Consider the following 17,682-nt stretch of genomic DNA (forward strand, 5'->3'; position numbering starts at 1 on the left):
AGCCTGACTTCTTTCTAAAGATGAAAAAAATAATAATAATTGGGATGAAACTTTAGGTCAAGGGTGTCCAATCTTGGCAATCTGTGGACTTCAACTTCAAGCATGGCTGGCTGGGGAATTCTGGGAGTCCACAAGCCTTAAAGTTGCCCAGTTTGGAGACCCCCCTGGTTCAGGTGGATTGTTAATGACGGGACCAAATATTTAAACGTCTGACCTTTGGCTCCGCCAGAGCGCTCCAAAGCTATTTTCGGCATTAAATCCAAAGTACTATCAAGCATATGACTGGGAAATAATCATATGGCTTACATTACATTTTAATTAAGCAGAAATAGAAATGAAATTTAGTTTAGCCTTGGCCCCATCCACTGCTTGTGAGTGGACAACCGCCAAGATGTCAGCCAAAGACCCAGTGCACCCCCATCTGGAAACAGTTGTGCACCTCCAAAATAGTAAAAGAAGAGGGCAAAGCAGTGGAGGGAACCAGCGACGAAAGAGGAATCCCAAGAGGCTGTAAGGAAAGCCTGGTGTGTTTGACAGATACAATTCAGAAAATGTGTGGTGTTTTTTAAGGACCCCATGAAAAACATTAAGTCTGTTTAGAAGTATAAACTGAGTATGAATTGATGCGCAAATCGGGGTGGGGGGAGGAGGGGAACCTGTCAAGCAGGAGAAAATAATGACCTGCAATATCCTTATAAAAAAAAACACTGTTATCTAAAATGGACGATTCTTGTTGCATGTGCTCAAAATAATTCAGGAAAAGTGTAGATCTGAAAAACACAGAGACATAGAACCGTTCGTTCTGCATCTCTGTGTCTTTGCAGATTGAGAATTTTCCTGAATTACTTTGAGCACACGCAAGAAGAATTACCCGTTTCTGCTCATGTATACGGCATTTGGTAAGTGATTCTTCCCAAGACCAGATTTTGAGCCAAGGGCCCCAATTTGTGTCTAATTTAACTTTGGAAGGCAAGAATATCTTCCCGTCTATTTATGGCCCTCTGACACATTACCAGTGATGCAATGGCTCTAGTAAAGTCTAATGTGATTATTATTTATTAACACCCCTTGCCTGTTTTTGCTTAGGTGGATGGATGAATCAGACTCTCTCCTGCTTGCTTTCCCCCCCTCAAATATGCTCACATCAGGAAATTAAGTTCTTTGCAGTTCCAACTGCTTGTCCGCATTATGAGAATCTGTCCTGCAAGTGATAAACGGTTCCAGAATGTACAAGTCCTCTATCATTTTTAGTGTAAGTCTCACGCCAAGAGTGTAATGGCACAGCTAGGCCATGACATGTCTACGAAACTGAACCTTTGGCAAATCCCAAAAACATTTGCAGCCAAGAAGTCCGGCTAATTTGTCCAACGGGAAATCAGTGGACATTCTTGTGAAGCTACATGTTTGCTACAGTGCTGCAACTCGCAGAGGCGGTTTCAGCTGCGGAAATGTCCGGGGGATGCTGATATGTGCTTTGGCGTGGGGCAACGCGCTCTCATCTAAGAAAGGAAGCGGAGATTGGCAAGCTGGTAAGAACAACGGTTGGGCTTCTCCTGCCAAGCAGATAAGAAGAAAGTTCGACCAAAGTAGAATTTTCCTTCTGAGGAGACAGTCAACCGGCATGCTGTAGCTTTCCACTCTGGAAGAAGAACGAACTTCCACAGGCAAGATAGCCCAGCTCACCAGACCCTTGGAAGAGGGGTGGTATGAAGTAGGATTGCGAAAGTCTTTGGGTCAGTTCTGCTCACTACAATACGGAAAACATGTTGAGGTCTTGGAAAGTGTGCCGAGGAGAGCAACAAAGATGCTAAGGACTCTGGAGGCTAAACCGTATGACGAACGGTTGAGAGAACTAGGTATGTCTAGTATAAGGAAGAGAAGGACTGGGCTGATATGAGAGCTGTCTTCCAGTATTTGAGGGGCTGTCCCAGAGGGCAGGACAAGAAGTAATGGGTGGAAGCTTGTCAAAGAGAGATCTAAGCTAGACGTAAGGTGAATTTTTTTGACAATGTGAATAATTAATCAATGGAATAGTTTGCCTACCAGAGTTGTGGGCGCTCCATCACTGGACGTTCAAAAATAGACTGGCCAACGATATGGTTTATATAAGATTAGACTAGAAGACCTCCAAGCTCCCTTCCATTCCTAGGATTCTGATGTTCCCATGAATCACGTTGAAGTGACAGGTTGGAGGTGGGTGGCTAGGCAAGGAACAAACTCTGTATCAGGTGCTTCCTGAGGCTCCTAGCAAATTGTAGAAGAACCTCTGAAAGATGATTTGAAATCTACCCTCTCCTTTTTTCCCCTCTCCCTCTTTTTAGACCTAACTCACAGACAACCCCTTAGCAATCTTTTCTAGAATACCTTGGAGAATTCCTTCTGAGAGATGTGTCACTCAAACTCAGGACAGTCTAGACAATTGTTCTATCACAATCTTGATTATATCCATGCATCACATCAATCACACATGCCGATGTAAAAAAATCACCCTTGTGGGTAAATCCAAAATTACCCACTGTGTCCTGTTTCTGTCCTGAGCACCAGCTGATCAAACACAGCATTCTGGAGGGTTGGGTGATGGTAGTGAAGAAAAAGTGGACCAGTGGACCACATATGATGCTTTGTGGCAACAGTAGCATTGGGCAATCCACAGGGATGAACCCTAATTTCCCTACAAAATGCAGCCTCCCATCCCAAATACCTGGGGAAGTGCACTTCTTTTATTTGTTCTTGGGCTACACAACTGATGTGTGGATGAGTACGTGCTGCACCCACCTGGGAATCTCGCCTACCATCTTCCTGACTTCAGAAAATAGCAAGAGGCCTAGCTGAAGCTCACCTAATGTTGGACTCATTTGTCTCTCATCTTTTAGTTTTAAGATGCGCGTGGAGAGCAGATCATGTGTTGGGTCATATTTATAAAGAAATCTGAGCGATCCAATGGGCCCCGTACGTTTTAAGCACCACTATATATGTGTTCATTAAAAAAAAAGACAGAGCTTTGATGACACCATTGTGACCATTGCCTTGACTATTTTTTGACTCCACTGTGTGGAGAGTTTTGCTATAAACAGAGAATAGCACCTGAGGTGCTACCAGCTTGCTGTCTCCTTCACACTTGTCAACCCTTGGCAGACATTCTCACGGGCCAGGACTGGTCCCAGAGCAGATGAGATGGTGCCAGGGCCGTTGGCTGAGTTGATGCCCAAAGTGGGGGCCTCTGAGGGACCCACTAAGGAGGCACGGTGAGGCCAGGGATTAAAGGTCAGCCACCAGGAAGGAGAAGTGATCAGGCAGCGCCATCCTTCGTGCTGCAAGCCTGTGGGAAAACAAATGCCAGTGTCATCTAAGGCAGCTGTTCTCATGTCATCGCTGGAAGAGGCGAGGTGGTCCCGTGGCCAAGTTTCTGTCAGGTGCAAATCATAGAGTAATATGGCTTTTAACTGGCAGAGATGCTCTGAGAAGAGGCATCTTTCAGGGAACACAGCATAGCGATGCGTAATTTAGGGTTATTAAATCAAGAAATGTCATGAAAAATAACACAAATGACTTATTGTTAACTTACTCCTTTTAAAAAACAACTATCTTCTTGATTAGCCAGAAGTTTGTCTGCAGAACATTCATGCGTGGAGATGAAAATGGAAGAGGTTGGCTGAAAGCTTGACATTTTTGGGACTCGTATCTTCAGGGGGGTCCAAAGGGGGAGGTCAAAGAAGTGAAGCTGGCTGGGCTTCCACTTGAAACAGCTGTTTGAAGCTGTTTGGGGATGGGGGCTGTGGGACTGCAGAGACCCCCTGCTCCCATCCCACCTGGACTTCCTCAACTATTAAGAATTGCCCCCCCTTTTGATGACATCATCATGTTGGGCCTCTTGAAACCTGCCAAATGGGAGAAGGCTGACTTATCCTTCCAAACTGATCCCAGCGTCCCCCAGTATCTCCCATTCATGCAGAGACACAGGAGCAGCAGGAAAAGTCCCGGCTTCACGGCTGATGCAAACCGCAGGGCCAAATGAAGAGTTTGTTTGGAAAGAAAGTGACTTATGAAAAACTCCAAGAAAGCACCATCTTTCTTCTCAGAGCAAATCCTACAAGCCAGGCTGAGCTGGGGACCATGGGAATTAAAGTCTCACAGAGTGGGAAGACGCCGGTTTGGAAAAAGCTACTTTTAGGGATTAGCCTACAACAAAGTGATTTTGCAATGAGCGATGCTGATTCCCGGATTTTTCAAAGTTTCTTGTCCAAAGCTTTCCATCTTACTGAGGACAACAAACTAAACGTGCCTTGCTGTTTTCTAAAACGCAAGAAACAGAGACGCAAAAACACACCCTCCGCGCCCCCCATCCATCCCCACCCCAAAGAATCTTTCCGATCAAAGGATAAAATTAAGTTGGAAAAGATTTCCAATTTTGGCACGCTTCTCCTCATCTTTTCCATCTGTCCTTGAGGACTACAAGATAGCAAAACACTAGTTGGAATAAGAACAATATTTAAAACCCAATATAAATACAGTTGACATTCCCTGCGATATCTCACTCACCGGGGCGAATGTGTTTCATTAATCATCTCATGCTCTTATCTTGGATCACTCCCCCTGCTCCCCAGGGGACCTGTCCCGGCTGCAGTTGCCCCAATAAAATATGAATTAAGCTGATAAATATTTAACTGATGGACACAAAGCCTGTGCCCCAAAAGGCCTGCACACTGCAGCCTGCCTTTCCTTGACCTCTCCCCTCCACTCTGCCTAAGAAATTCCAGCAGGCAGAAAATTTGGTCAGAGGGTCCATCTTGACAGCCCAGCCTTTGCCCCCCAGAGGTCTCCAAAGTATTTCTGAGATGGTCCAGAGGAAGACAATCCAATAGACCTCCAATTTCAGAAAGCCCAAGATCCTGAAAAGGCTCATTAATCCATCTGCCTCTAACTCTCCTCTCAACACCTCCATGTTCTACACAGCAGAATCAGGTTGCTTCCTAGATTTCAGGGGACTTCCCTGAGATTTGGGTGTTCACTGGGATCTTGGCAAGAACCGCTCCGAAAGGAGAGCCTTGCTTTCCACGCTAAGCACGGCCTCAAGTTTTTCTATCGCGTTTCTACACTCCAAGGGGAGAGTGTGCCATTCAAACTGTCAAAACAGTGCAATAATTATTATAAACTATTATGCCACAGACCATCAGCCATCCCTCGTTAAAACAAACACAGGAAATGATCTTACAAGCAAGCCGAAACCTGTTTTTAATATTCACCTCGTTTTAGGGGAGGGGATCTTCCTTCTTTCTTGGGTTTGCAAAATATGGTCCTCGGCGTGCCTCTCTCCAAGCTCCCTCAGTGGGCTGAGTTTGGAGGGGCAACACAGAATACAGGCAGTCCTCGACTTACGATCACAGTTGAGCCCAAAATTTCTGTGGCTAAGTGAGACAGTTGTTTGGCGAATTTTGCTCCATTCTAAGACTTTTCTGGGCACAGTTGTTAAGCGGATCACTGCAATTGTGAAGTTAGTAACACAATTGTCCCAAAGGTGTTTTTTTCAGGAGGCAACTGGACTTTCTTGTTTTTCTTTGAAGCCGTTTTGCTTCTCATCCTAGAAGCTTGACTTCAGCTCAGAAGCTTCTTGGATGAGAAGAGAAACGTCTTCAAAGAAAAACAAGAAAGTCCAGTTGCCTCCTGAAAAAAACACCTTTGGGACAACCATGACCTGGATGGAGGATGGAGAATCTCCACAGACATTTAGTAACACGGTTGTTAAGTGAATCTGGCTTCAGTCAGGTATGGAGGGCAAGCATAGGAAGGAAGGTCTGGCAGAGGGGGAGGGACGGTCAAGGGCAGTCAGAGGGAAGCGGGAGCCAGCATTGCAAGGACGAAGAACCACCTGGCTTCAGGGACTAAAAGGTCTTGTGCAAGAAATTATCAGAAGCTTCTTTATCTCAGCTTTGAACTTGATGACCATCTTCTTCGAAAAAATCCACCATGTTGACTAGGAGCAATGTTGATTCTACAGCTGCAGACCTTTTTTTAAATAGGAATTGTTGAGACCAGAAAGTTGGATACAAAACTGTAGTGTGCACTTCCTTCACAGATTTGGAGCCTGCAGAGTTTCTCGGGAGGAGAGCAAAGAGGTATTTCTAAGAAGAGATGTTATGAATATTTTGGACACATGGAGAACGAACGGCGCAGCAGTCCCGTCTGACCTCTGTAAGGAAAGTAGAACAACGGCTCAACATTCCAGAACATTTATGGGACTAGCAGATGTTCTGCAGGTCTGCCACTGACGGGCTGAAGCAGTTTCTTCTGGACTTTCTAGGTTCACACAACAGTGTGGATGCTACCTGATCTTCCAAAATGTCTAAGCACAGTGGAGAAAGGTTGGAAACTGGCCAGACTGAGCCCCAAACCCGTCATCCACCTACTTCTGCTGTTGTCAGCTCCTAAGATTTCTACAAGTCCTCCTAAGGTTTAATCAATATTTGGTTGTCTATTCCGGTAACAGCCAATCAGAATCGTTACTAATTCTGTTGGGTAACAGATTCCCAAGCTTTATTCAGTAGAGAAAAATCAGATTCCCATCTATCCGAGAGCCCTTGACCTATCTGCAAGTTTTGGAGCATGCCTCTTGAAGATGAAATGGAAATGATCCTTTGGTCACTTAAGAAGCTGCAAATGAAATACATAACAAATTAAGTCCATCTGTCACTGTCAGCTGAAGTTCATCCTCAGAGGGCATGCATTCCAATTTCAGCAGTCCATCAAGAGAAGCAGAGAGATTTATTTCCAAGCATGCTCCAATTTTTTTTTAAAAAAAATAAAAATAAAATAGAGAGACCTTCGTGTGTACAATGGAGAAACAGAAACAGCATTGTCAGTGAGGTGGAAGGCTGCGGAGGAGGCACACTGGCTGCCCTCAGCATCCTCCGATGGAAGAGATCCAACCTTCCAAAAGGTGGGAAGTATCCAAAGGTAGGAGAACAAAGAATAGGCTCCATCTTTACCAGCCTCAGCTGATAAGCAGGAATTAAAATGGGAAGCTATTTTTAATAAACGTTAGGTCCTTTATCATGGTTCTGGAGAGGAAGACACAATGACTTCCATTTTCCTTTGCTACTTATTTTATATTTGGATATATAATTGGGAATGAAGCTACTAGGGTCAAAACGTGCTGCCCAAGAAGGACTGATTTATTTTGGGGAAAGAATATGTTGTTGTCTCCCAACAGATTACTGTCTGGTATTCGTGACTTTGGTTGGATACTGTGATTCAGACAGCCGGATGTCATTCTACAACAGGGAAAAATTCCTAACAACATTTTGTCAGTAGTGCAGGAGACTGGTGCCATTAAACCTGAAATTCATGCCTATGTACGTGAGTCTTTGTGATAATCAATAGAAGAGAATGAGCTTGGTGGTTTTCTTGCAGATGTTTCATGACTCAACCAAGGAAAATCACCCGTGCTAGAAGGAAGTGGGGTTCAGGAGTGGAGGAGGAGGAGGAGGGGGATGATTGTGGGGTCCATGGTGCTCCTACAGCTTGGCTGTTTGCTTGCAGACCTTTCATGACCCAACAGGGAACATCACCAGTGCTAGAAGGAGGAGAGGTTTGCAGAACTGAGAAGGAAGAGGAGGACTACGGGATCCTTAGTGCTGTCCGGGCATGATCATTTACTTGCAGACGTTTTATGATCCAGCTACTTATAACATCTGTACTAAGATATTTAAGATAACCATTTAGCCTTGTATCAACAGGGTTCCAGCCAGCCAGCCGACTACAGATGCATTTGAAGTAGATATTTCAGCTTCCAGGCTTAAGGTCCTTTGACTGCCTGCTTGCAGGAAACCTGAACGTAGCCCTTGTGTCAACTTTTGAACTGCGCTGGGAAGGGAATCCAAAGTACAGAGTCTCATTAGTACCAGGTTCAACTTCAAAAGAAATATTTCATCCTAAATCACGCCAACTGAGCAGAATAACAAAATGATGGAAACGGAAATTCACCTAAGCTTTTTTTAAAAAAAAGCGTAAGAGGTTGTTAATCAGAAACCGCCACATTTGACTTCAGCAATGAAAACGTTTCCAAGACAAGCCATCTGGCTAATCAATAATACATCCATAAAAATGTCTTTCTTTCCCACACAGGAACAAGGAGGAGGACAGACCAGGATGAGCAGAACTGATCTTTATCTGTCTTTGCTTTGTGGAAGTTGGGTAATGCCGGTCATCAAGAAGAGAGGAAGCATCGCATCTGTCCACACTGGGCTTTCCGGTGTCTGTCTCAGCCTTGACCTCTTTGCCTGCCCAACAACAGAGTTCACCTCTCTTGTGTCAGAAAGCCTTGACTAGGTGCCAATAACATCATGGCGAGAGCTGGGGGATTAATACTGCAAGGTCCTTTGGGAAGGGAGATCTCCAACTTCTTCTTCTGCCTTCCATCAAGTGGGGATGTCAAGAGAGGAGAAGATGGGCTTGGTTCGGTTATGTGAGTGATTATTTGGACGCGGCTGCTCTGGGGGCTGCAGCGTTTGGAGAGGGGGGGGACCAGCAGATTCCAATAAAATTGCACAAGAAAGTGAAGCAGCAGCCAAGCGAGAAGAATCAATTTCATCTGCTCGGTATTTTCAATGCTGTGAAAGGGTTCAAGCCTTCCCCTTTCCTTCTGAAGACCCCACCCTGCGCCCCGTCCTTGTGCCAAGGTCTAAAGCAGCTTCACAAACAAGGGGAACAGAGCCCAGCAGAGGCACCCAGGCCTGCCGTATTTCTCAATGGGGTAAAGCAAGGAATCGCATCCAAGAGTCTTCTGCTTGTAGGACCCTGCAGCTGAGCCCTCTTTAACTCTACTTTCTCATCTTAAAGGAGAGATGAGCGGGCTTGCATGATGTTCCTTTGCAACATTATCCTGGGGATTTTTCATTTTAAGAAGGCTGCCTTGAACTTAAAGCCATGGACCAAAGCCAGTCCTTGGGCAGAGCGTCTCACCTATTTTACAAGCCAATCAGGCTCAGAGTTGAATTAATGGTGGCTACTGTTTATCACCACCAAAAGAGAGAACACAAAATAAAGGAGTGAAATCTGAGAGATCACCAGGATGAGAGATGCGTTACGGTCCCTGACAAAGAAGAACAGACATTATTTCCAGACAGAGATTTCAATGGAGACAAGAAGATAAGAATTGGAAGCTGTAATCCCTGTGGTCAGGGAAGCTGCCGAGAGGGGAACTTGTGAGGGCAAGGAAAGAGTCGGGTGCCAAACACGTGGTCACCTGCTGTGACAGAAACTGGTGGAAATCGAGCCACTCATTAATGCAAGGATGGGCTGAGTTGAGAGCCAATGCTAAGATGATTCAGGAACAGTCAGCATCACGGCAAGGATTCTAAACAACAGCCAAGGGATCCTGATCCATCCTTGAAAACAATGATGGAAATCTAGTTATCTTTGCTTTCAGCTGGGCTTGGCTTCCATCGGTTAGGCCAATGTTTTTAGACCTTGACAATGCTAAAGGAAGTGGCCTTCAATCACAGAATGTCCAGCCTGGGCTTGGAATGAAGCCAGAAACCCCTCTAGATTTAGGTTCTCCAACTCAACTTTTGTCATTCTGGGTGGGACATAGGCCCTTAATCAAGCGGTCTCGGGCTGGCATGTACTTTTGTAAAATATAAGGTAGATCTCCAGACAATCCATGGTAGGTACATTAGTACCAGTAACAAAAACAGAGGCAACATTTCCAAACTGCGTTGCTGAAAAACAAGTAAGTCACTGAAGTCACTCATCGAACCATCCATTTTTATGTAGGGTAATGTATAACTCGAACATTAGACAGCAGGCTACTACGGCTAGTTCAACAAATCTTGGATAAATGAACATGCCTTAGCCTTTTCCATCTCTGCAACTCATGGCCAATATTTAAGGGGGCAGCACAGACATCGGCACGTATCCACTTATTTCTAGAAAGCAAGAAATTTTTAAAAAATATATCAAAGAGCACCAGGTCCTCCAACACCCAACTACGCAGAAGGAGTCTGAGAGTTTTGCCACTTTCAGTCTCCTCCACATTTTGTGTCCAAGCTGATCAAGTGTTTGGCATTGTAGAGAGGGAAAAGGTAAATATCCTGACAAGCCCACATCATTAAGTCCTCCTCAGCAATGTTTACACTGACCCTTTTATAAGCCTTTCGCTCTGAGCCAAAGAACGGAGCCAGCCCAAGAGGATGTGGAAACACAACCCAGCTCACTCCAAGAGTTTGATGAGCCTCAATAAAAATGATATCTAATCAAAAACACCTCAAGTGTGACTGCAGCTGGATTAGCTGGGATGGAGAACACAACCTGGAAGACAGTTTTCTACACTGCAATGTCCAGAGACTAGCCCGGGGCTTCAATCGAAGGAAATCAATTAAGCAATGAGGGTGCCAAAGAGAAAGCCACAGAGCATGACCAGTGAATCCGGGCAGTCACACAAACAAAGACACAACTTCAGCAGAATTCCTAGGACCAACAAAATTACCGTGCAACTCTATTGCATGGCCCAGTTGCCAGCACGTCTTGTATAAAAGCCAGAAATGTGGCTTGCATCTATGGAGGCAGCCAGAATTGTGTGAGTAAATGTGCGAGGCATAGTTGTGACTTGGAAAGGTTGTGCATCCAAGTTCAGATACGTTAGAGAACCAAAGGATTGCACTAAGCCCAGCCACCATCCCTCAAGGCGCCCCAGAGTCTGCAGGCTTGATGCCCTACTCAAGACGATCTTCACCATGGCTGCCTTCAGCATCTCTGTTGCAATGCGGAAAAGTGGTTACACACCCGGCCATCCTCGGTGCACAACTTTGTAGGACAGTAATATGTGGATGTCATTGTTGCCTTTCGCGTGGCTTCTCCCTCATCCCAATTTTTGCAAATCAAAGCCAACGGTTCTAGTTCAAGACATTCTCCGCTTATTTTCTGTAGTTGCACCCAGGCAATAATGGTGTGTGGAGTCCTAACACAAAACCCAGTCCATCTGCTGGTAGCTCAGCTACTATGAGAAACATGTACTAACCATGAGTTATTTTTGGCCAGAGACAAAGCCAAGAAGGTGGCTTCACTTTGGCAGTCTAGAGTTTGATCTGGACACAAGAAGAAGTCCTAATTTATATGGCTGCTCATTGGTCACCTGGGTATGAGTTGGGTGGCCACCTAAACTCAATAAATACAGTTCATTGAGTGACCGTTTGAAGTTACAATGGCACTAAAAAAGGCGAGTTATGACCGTTTTTCACATTTATGACCGTTGCAGCATCCCCACGATCATGTGATCAAAATTCAGATGCTTGGCAACTGACTCATATTTATGACATTTGGAGTATCCCAGGGTCATGTGATGCCCTTTTGCAACCTTCTGACAAGCAAAGTCAATGGGGGATTCACTTAACAGCTGTGTGACTAACCTAACAACTGCAGTGACTCACTTAACAGCTGTGGCAAGGAAGGTCGTAACATGGGGCAAAATTCACTTAACGACCATCTTGCTTAGCAACTGAAATTTGGGGCTCGATTGTGGTCATAATTCGAGGACTATGTGTAATGCCAACAAGCCTCTTCGGACCCCTTTTTGATGCAACCTCGATTGTGGGACATTGAGATCAACGATCTTAAAAACTTTATTCCCCGTTCATACCTTTATGGTGGAAAAACATGTCGCTTTTAGGGAAGGGCGCATCACAGGGCTGCCAAGGAGGGCAAGGACTGCATTGAGAAGTAAGATCTGCTTCTCCCATGCCTCATGTCCTCATTTATTGACCTATATCATCATTTTAGCCCTTGTCTATCCACTGCAGGAGGAAGGCCTCTTCCGCATCTTTCCAACCTGATCTTTCTTTTGCCAAGTGGGCCCACCATACGTGCTGATATCGTCGCTCCATCTTTTTTTAGGTCCCTTTCGTGGACGCTTTGGATCAAGTGGGATCCATTCTGTGACTGCCTTGGTCCACCTGCCCGCAGTCCTTCTTGCTATGGGACCAGCCCGTTTCCATTTCAATTCTTTTACTCGCTTGAGGATACCATATACCGTATATACTTGAGTATAAGCCGACTCGAGTATAAGCCGAGACCCCCAATTTCACCCCCAAAAACTGGAAAAAGTTATTGACTCGAGTATAAGCTGATCCGCCGTTCTGCAAGCCTCCGCCGCCGGCGGAGGCTGGATCCGCACTCTGCAAGCCTCTGCCGCCAGCAGAGGCTCGATCCGCCATTTTGCAAGCCTGAATACACAGGAATACCCTGTGTGGCCGCGGCTCTCGGGGAAGCCCTGGCTGTCCGCTTCCTCGCTCCACGCTGCCATTCGGGGCCCGCGCGTTCCCCGGGCAAATCGCGGCGCCCAGCAGGCGAGGAAACACGCCCGCTCCAGTCGTCCCCCCTTCCCTCAGGAGACGCGAAGCAAGTGACCGCCCGGAGCTTACCGAGGACTTGCGCGCGGCCGAGGCTTCGGTGCTTCCAGGATCGCGCGCACCTCTCCCAAGCCGCCGCCGTCCGGAGACCTGCCGAAGTTTGGGGAGGTTTGGGGAGGTGCGCACCTCCCCAAACCTCCCCAAACGTCGGCAGGTCTCCAGACCTCCGCGCCCTGCCTGCCTGCTTCTTTCCGCTGCGGAAAGAAGCAGGCAGGCGGGCGCGGAGGTCCGGAGACCTGCCGACGTTTGGGGAGGTTTGGGCACCTCCCCAAACCTCCCCAAACGTCGGCAGGTCTCCGGACTTCCGCGCCCTGCCTGCCTGCTTCTTTCCGCAGCGGAAAGAAGCAGGCAGGCAGGGCGCGGAAGTCCGGAGACCTGCTGACGTTTGGGGAGGTTTGGGGAGGCGCGCACCTCCCCAAACCTCCCCAAACGTCGGCAGTTCTCCGGACCTCCGCGCCCTGCCTGCCTGCTTCTTTCCGCAGCGGAAAGAAGCAGGCAGGCAGGGCGCGGAAGTCCGGAGACCTGCCGACGTTTGGGGAGAACCTCCCCAAACGTCGGCAGGTCTCCGGACCTCCGCGCCCTGCCTGCCTGCTTCTTTCCGCTGTGGAAAGAAGCAGGCAGGCAGGGCGCGGAGGTCCGGAGACCTGCCGACGTTTGGGGAGGTTTGGGGAGGCGCGCACCTCCCCAAACCTCCCCAAACTTCGGCAGGTCTCCGGACGGCGGTGGCTTGGGAGAGGTGTGCGCGATCCCGGAAGCACCAAAGCCTCGGCCGCGCACAAGTCCTCGGTAAGTTTTTTTGTTGACTGGAGTATAAGCCGAAGTGGAATTTTTCAGCCCAAAAAGTGGGCTGAAAAATTCGGCTTATACTCAAGTATATACGGTACTTTTGTTTGTTCTCTAATCCAGAGGACTCCAGGGACCGGTTCCGTGGAGAGAGGTTTTTCCACGGACCAGAGGGTGTGTAGTTTTGTGTGCTTCCTGCATCCCAGGGATGGGGTTTGCTTGTTTGTGCGGCCCGGTTGCTGGCATGCCACGGCCCGGTACCGGTCCACGGACCAGGGTTTTAGAAATATATATATTTCTAAACCGCTCTTCTTCCTCAACTATCCTTATCCACATCAGGGTGTGTGTGGCATTTTATTAACTGCTAATACCCAATGCAGAAGCTCATTTGCATGGCACATAATCATTAGATATGCTCTTTAATATGATCTCTACCCCATGACATCGATAAAAAGCCATTTGATCTGAGAAGCTTCCCACCATGACTAACCCATGAAACGGATTCATTGCGCCTTCTCCATACGTACAGGGGGGAGGGAGGGAGGGAGAGAGAATGCGTGCCAAAAATGCATAACTAAATAAATATTTGGGAAGAGGACCAGGATAATTGGGAAAGCCTCATTTCTTACAGACCTGTCTGTGAACGCTCGATCGCAGAAAGTCTGTCTAGCACCACGCGCACGAGAGTAAGCGCCACAAAAGACGTCGGTGTTGCCGCTTTGCAAATGAAGGACAAAAGCATGGAAAAGTTGGCTGTGAAAGGATTTTTCCTCTAGAGTTCCTGCAGGAAGTTTTGGGCTGAGACATGCTTTGATTTTGACTTAGATGATGGATCAATCCAGCAACTGAAGTTCACAAATCATAGGTTACAACATTGTTTCTCAACCTTGGCCTCTTGAAGATGCGTGGACTTCAACTCCCAGAATTCCCCAGCCAGCATTGAAGTCCACACATCTTTAAGAGGCCAAGGTTGAGAAAAATTGGTTTACAACAAGTGGATTTAAGAAGCAATGTTTTGGTGACTACAAATGACATGGGACATTTTTTTAGGATGCCAAGAATCAGACGAAAGACCTCAAATAAGTAGAAAACACCCCAAGCAGAAATGTCTTACTTTTTCCTGAGGACGGTGAGGAGATGATGTATACGCTTATGATCATTTTTGTTCTTTTCCCATTTCAACACGGTAGGCCATTGTGTTATTGACTTTCATCATTTACAGCAGAGGAGGCTCCTCCCAAAATTTAAGGGGCTCCTATGTGTCCTGGGTGGGGGCGGGCGAGGGGGAATGGCTCAGAGAGACCTCAACCCTACCCTCTGTGCCTTGGGTGTTTTGATTGACTATTGCAGAGTGTCCCACAAGCTGCAGCTTGTGCAATGTGGAAGCTCAACTGTAGAAATCAACTGGGTTAAACTGGCTTTTGCATTCTGGCTTGTTGACTTAAGAATTAACAGTCAATTTGTATCATCGCTGCAGATGGCAGAGCTTTTAAGTTTTGGGAAGGCATTTGTTGCTTTTCGGAGCTCCGTTTCATTTCCATCTGGATGGAGAGTAACACAAACATCGCATTGTAAATAAAAGTAAGAGCTTCTAAAATCATTTGGAAACATCTCACATCCCCATGACGGAAACAGATGCCCCTCCTGAGTCTTTTCCTGCCCACCCGCCCCCCAAGAGAGACCACACCGAAGGAAGCCACGCCAACCATCAATTTACCTGCTTCAGTGCTGGCTCCCCGTCTCCCCCCCAAAAAAAATCTTGCCGAAGTGGATGGTCTCAAGGGAAGGGTGGGAGAGAGGGATTTAGGCTCGGAAAATGTGACTGTCCTTTTGGTCTGTCTACCAAAGCTTCGTAATGGAAAACAGGCGCTTAACGCAAGCAACATGGAGCATGGAGGAGGGAAATCAAAACCAGGCCCCACAGAGAGAGAGAGAGAGAGAGAGAGAGAGAGAGAGAGAGAGAGAGAGAGAGAGATATGGAAGAGAGCAATGATGGGAAATGGGCAGAACTTGGTACAATCAGCTATCAGGAGAGGCGCAAGTGACAACTCAAATTTTTTTGGGGGGAGGGGCTTTAAAAGCAGGGTGGGGGAGGGGCAGGCGGGGAGAATCCTCCCATGGAAACCTGTGTTTCCCTCTGGAAAAATATTGTGGGAGGGATGAAAAGCGATAAAAACGTGGTTTGGGGGGGGTTTTTTGGCCTTATCAAGCAAAAGCAGCATCTAATTACACACCTTGGCTCCATACCAGGAAAACAAACGTCTTTAAAAAACACAAATGCAGGAGAATTTCGGGAACCAGCACAGACGGCGTCTGCCCCTTCTCTTATTCCCAATACGAGATCCTGCAAGATCTTGACCCTTAAATGACCAAAATGGTCAAAAACCTCCGCAGCATCCTAGACACATTAGCACAAGCCTATTCATTTTTTGTGAAGGACTGTTACTTCCTCCAATCCGAAGGAGGGGGTTAAAACAGCACACCCCCCCTTTCCTGCTTAGTCTGCCTGGTTCCTGACGCTTCAGCGGGCTTTACCTGCCCACTTTCCGGTCTCCCTTTGCAGTTTTAAGGACTGTCCAAACAATCCTTTGCTCTGGCTGAATGTGGAAGGGAGTGAATGGGTTTTTTGGGGGGTGGGGGGAAGCACCCTGCGATTAAACTCCATCAAATGAGACAAAACAGGACAGCTTGCAGAATGAATTGGCTTTACATGATGCCAAAACTGAACCACAGATAGCTCCGAAAGTGGCCCCTGGAAATGTACTGTTCAGAAACGAAAGCATCCATGCACTCGAGAGACATTTGGGCAACTCAGCCTTGGTGCGCGTGTCTGCAGGTGTGTGCATTGAGGGGAGATGCTTCAGCCCCTTTCCTTCTATAGGATGATGAGAGCGAGATTTCCCTCCCTCTCTGGCACGTCTTTTGACAGCACATCTTCATCACGTTCCCCCGCCCCAAGTCTGAAAGAAATGCCTTGCTGCCATCTCCCCTTCCGAGGAGATGCCGGATCTTAAGCGGGAGACTTCACACCACAGAGCTGCAGCTGCAGCTGCAAACCCCCAAACCCAAATACAGCCAAAACCGTGTGGAGAGATGGCCTGGATACTCACAGATTAGGGGCCTCTGATTTCCACTTTCTTTCTCTTTAAATTCTCGGCAGGTGTCAAGGGACGGGGGTACCGGATGGTGAGAGTGTTTGCACAGAGGGCGAGGGTACCAAAGTTTTGTTCTGGAGCCACATGCCACAGTCTCCACGTGGAAAGCTGCTTCTCCGTTGCTGGAGAGGCCCGCAAGCTGCGAAAGGGAGCCTCGCGTTTTCTTTTGCAAAGCTACTTTGGAGACTGACACGTTTCCTACTCACCGGAGTCGGAAGTGATGGCATCACATATCTCTATCCTCAACGGTACTGCAGCCCTCGCTGCTCCTTCGGCAGACTTCCTTTGACATGGGAGCCCAGTGCGGCAAGGAGGGTTGTGACGTCCACCCACATCTCTCTGCTCTCAGCTGGAAGGTCTCAAGTTCCAGAATAGGGATTCCCTTCCTCTTTGCACATGTTTAACCCTCTTTGGGCTGGAAACAAACAGGAAACAGCCTCTGTCGATTTCGGAGGAGGAGGAGGAACCGCTTGGTGAGAAAGGACCAAGACATTTCTGCTTTGCGAATTCCAAATTCCGCACTCCAAGATAAACTATTGGTTTCTCCTCAGTTGGATTAACACAACACGTTTAATTGGGTTACTGAATTAATCCGTCTTCTGCATTCATATATTAAATCGGACCTTAACGGGGCTAAATCAGCTTTGTTCTCAAATTACATCATAAGTCACCAAAACCCAAGGTTAGCTTTTTATACAAATTCAGCTTTGAGTCAATGCTGTAAACATAGTCAAGCATCTCAAGAACTGCCTTGAAGTCACAGCAATTCTCCCCCCCCCCATTTTTTGCAAGAATCAAAGGAACAAAACCACCTCCTGTCTTTGGGGATTGTGACTTCTGCATTCTTGTTTATTTTGCAGCATGTTTTGCTGCAGCCTTTGTAAAACTGCAAGCTGGTATAAGGGAACTCAAGAAATTCGGTTGTAGGAACAGGTCCGAAAGGGTTCCCAGAGAAGAAAAAATGGGAGTTGGGTAAACTCCAATCCAGCGACAGGGTTGCAAACCCCACCAAGGTGGGGAAAACATATATATCTTTCCTCACAGATGTGTTTCTGTAATTCAGGGGTCTCCAAACTTGGCAACTTTAAGACTTGTGGACTTCAACTCCCAGAATTCCCCAGCCAGCCCTACTAGTAACTTGGTTGCTTGGTTTACACAATACGGGTGGGACAGTAGCAGATTTCCCACAGCTGGATCACAAACCCTCCAAAGTCCATCTCAGCCTGGTCTGTTCTGGATCGGTTTCAGGAAAGAGAGAAAGGTTTAATTTCGAAACAAAGAAATTTATTTCCTTCCCTTTCCAAAAAATGGAATGATTAATCACAGAATTAAGGGGAAAGTGC

The 17,682-nt window shown here is 46.9% G+C and overlaps 1 protein-coding gene across 1 annotated transcript in view; it reads right to left on the minus strand.

The window, feature by feature from the left end:
* ZFPM1 (zinc finger protein, FOG family member 1) overlaps positions 1 to 16,701 on the minus strand; it is a 228,761-nt gene extending 212,060 nt beyond the window's left edge. The window contains exon 1 of the mRNA XM_081335881.1: positions 16,546 to 16,701. The gene's annotated coding sequence lies outside the window, so the exon portion shown is untranslated. The remainder of the gene's footprint in view (positions 1 to 16,545) is intronic.
* Between the last annotated feature and the right edge of the window lie 981 nt (positions 16,702 to 17,682).

Source organism: Vipera berus (genome assembly GCF_964194415.1).
Source record: "Vipera berus genome assembly, chromosome: 10".
Lineage (NCBI taxonomy): Eukaryota > Metazoa > Chordata > Lepidosauria > Squamata > Viperidae > Vipera > Vipera berus.